Genomic DNA, 3,617 nt, shown 5'->3' on the forward strand with positions numbered 1-3,617 from the left:
TTTTTTCAATGCAACCTACGCCTCCCAGTTCAAGCAATTCTCCTGCATCAGCCTCCTGAGTAGCTGGGACTACAGGCACACCCCACCATGCCTGGTTAATTTTTTTGTATTTTTGTAGAGACAGCGTTTCACCATGTTGGCCAGTCTGGTCTTGAATTCCTGACCTCTGGTGATCCACCCACCTCAGCCTGCCAAAGTGCTGGGATTACAGGTGTGAGCCACTGTGCCGGGCCAGTTCTCCATCTTTTTGTCCTGAATAGTCTCATCTACTCTATGGCTTCGATTACTATTTAAATGTTGATATTTTCCATTTACATATAAAATCCAAACCTATCACCCAAACTCCAGACCCATGTAACCAATTGCCAAAAATATATCAGTTTTTGAAGACTCAAAGGCACCTCTAACTCAGTGTAGGTAAAACTTAACTTGACATCTCCCCTCACTACAGTGAGGCTCCTTTGTGCTTTCCTCTCAATAATGACACCACTATCAGTTTCCCCAGCTGTAAATCCTGTATCATCTTTTATCTCCTTCTCTCCATCATCCCTTCAATATATTACCAACTCTTATTGATTTTAATTCTCGAATGTATTCATTGCTCTCTTTCCCCACCCCCATTATCCTAGTTGGGCCATCATTATCTCTTATGGAACCACTGGAATATCCTTCTGATGTTTTCCTTGCTTCCCTTATGACCCTCTCCAAGCTATTGTCCACACTGCAGTCTGAGTGATCCTCATAAACTGCCAATCTGGTTAATCACTTCACTGGTTAAAATGACATTTATTCTTTGTTGCCCTCAAGATAAACTTAATATGGTTTGCAAGGCCCTCATAAACCTTGCTAACTTCATCTTTCCCATTTATCTCTTGGTATTCTAGGTTGTAGTCAGACTTAATGCTGACTTCCTTGAATCCAATGTGCTTTCTCTTGCCCTCGGACTTAATTTCTGCCTGGAAAGCTCTTTCTTTTCCTATTCACCAGGCTAACTTCCTCCCTATCCTCAGGTTTCAGCTTTAACACCAGTTCCCTTAGGGAAGCTTTTGTTGACCCTGCTAAACTGAGTTAGATATTTCTGTTCTCTTAACCTCCGGACTTCTTTGACCATAGCGTCTGTAGCAAGATGGTATGAAATTCATCTCTCTAGCTTACTTCTAGTCATCTCCTCTCTACATATGGTCAGAGATGAAACCTGGGGATTGATTTGGTCATGGTCTGCATATTAAAGCTAATGTGGGCGGGTGAAGAGGCTCATGCCTGTAATCCCAACACTTTGGAAGACCATGGTGGGCATATCACTTGAGGCCAGGAGTTTGAGACTAGCCTGGCCAACATGGCAAAATCCATCTGTACTAAAAATACAAAAATATAAAAATACAAAAGTTGTCATGATGCATGCCTGTAGTCCCAGCTACTCTGGAAGCTGAAGCACAAGAATTGCTTGAACCTGGGAGGCAGAAGTTACAGTGAGCTGAGATCACATCATTGTACTCCAGCCTGGGCGACAAAGCAAGACCCTGTCAAAAAAAAAAAAAAAAAAAAAAAAAGAAAAGCTAATGTGAAGACATTTTGTAAGGTGCTCCAGGGAAGAAGGGAGGCAAATGTACTCTTAGCATAATAAGACCAAGGTTATTGTTTCATAGAAATAGGGTCAAAGTAATGTTACTAGGAGGAATAAAATTGAGGTATATACACTAGAAAAGGAAACTTTCAAAAGGAAAATACTCCTCAAAGTAATGAATTGTATTTGAACTCAAGTGCAGAAGAAAATCAGTCATAACCTGGTATTAAAGTCTCACTTCTGTTTCTCAATGCACGTACACCCTAACAATACATGGAACAAGAATCATCTTTCCTTCCATCTACACCTGCATTCTCATCTCACTAACGGGCACTGACAGATGCTAAGACCAGCACTCATTCCAATTCCCAGAACTTAAAATGAAGAAGAAGTAATGCCTCGGTAATGTCCAAGGTTGAGGAATTTTCAAGATGCAAGAAAGGACTTAGGGCTTCAATATTCAGAAGGGAGGAATGCATATTTTACAGATAGATAGGCAGTAAAGGTACTCAACAGAAAAGAGCTGTAAAGGATATATTATTTCACTCATCTAACAAGTATCTATTGAGTGTCTGCATTGTTCATTTAATTCTCCTGAGTCCTTGAGTCATATTTTAGCATGAAGTTAAGAAAGCTTCACTGTACCTAGTAACTTTTGAAATCCCAGGCCATGTTTTTGACTATATGTATTATATATAGTCAAATATATAATATGTATATTAAGTGAGAGAGTCCACATGTTTCCTCGGTATATCAGAGTTCTATTGCTTTAAAAAAAATTTTTTTTTCCTGTTACTGAGGATGGAGTGCAATGGTATGATCATAGCTCACTGTAGCCTCCACCTCCTGGGATCAAGTAATCCTCCTGCCTCAGCCTGCTGAGTAGCTGAGACCATGGGTACATGCCCTCATGCCCAACTAATTGAATTTTTGTGTGTGTGTAGATAGAGGATCTTACTATGTTCCCCAGGCTGGTCTTGAATTCCTAGCCTCAAGAAATCCTCCAACTTAGACTTCCCAAAGTTCTGGGATTACAGGCATAGGCCACCATGTCTGGTCTTATTGCTTATTTTTTATTATAGAAAGAATGTACAAAATAAAGACTGTCCAAGTTATAGTCTCTGTTTTCAAAGTATTTACAATCTAATTGGGAAGATGAAGAAAGTATAAAGCCAACTCCTGAATGTGGTAAAAAGGGAACACTTTTATGCTGTTGGTGGGAATGTAAACTAGTACAACCACTATGGAAAACATTGTAGAGATTCCTTAAAGAACTAAAAGTAGATCTATCATTTGATTCAGCAATCTCACTACTGGGTGTCTACCCAGAGGAAAATATGTCGTCATATAAAAAAGATATTTTCACACATGTTTATAGCAGCACAATTTGCAATTGCAAAAATATGGAGCAGGCCAAATGCCTATCAGTCAGCAAGTGGGTAAAGAAAATGCTACACACACACACATATACACATACACATATACATACACATACCATGGACTACTACTCAGCCATAAAAAGGAACAAAATAATGGCATTCGTAGGAACCTGAATGGAATTGGAGACCATTATCCTAAGTGAAGTAACTAGGAATGGAAAGCCAAACATCATGTGTTCTCACTCGTAAGTGGGAGCTAAGCTATGAGGACACAAAGGCGTAAGAATGATATAATGGACTTTTGGGACTCAGTGGAAAGGGTAGGAGATGGATGAGGGATAAAAGACTACACATTGGGTGCAGTAAATACTGCTCAGGTGATGGGTGCCCCAAAATCTCAGAAATCACCACGAAAGAACTTACTCATGCATGTAACCAATCACCAACTATTCCCCAAAAACCTATTGAAATAAAAAAAGAAAGTATAAAGCCAGCTAAGGCAAAATATTTTAACCAATTAATGGATAGTGAAGATAATAGACGTATGGTGAAACCCCCTCTCTACTAAAAACTACAAAAAATTAGCTGGGCATGGTGGCGCGTGCCTGTAATCCCAGCTACTCAGGAGGCTGAGGCAGGAGAATTGCCTGAACCCAGGAGGCGGAGGTTGCAGT

This window comes from Cebus imitator, unplaced genomic scaffold (genome assembly GCF_001604975.1).
Source record: "Cebus imitator isolate Cc_AM_T3 unplaced genomic scaffold, Cebus_imitator-1.0 Scaffold801, whole genome shotgun sequence".
Taxonomy (NCBI): Eukaryota; Metazoa; Chordata; class Mammalia; order Primates; family Cebidae; genus Cebus; species Cebus imitator.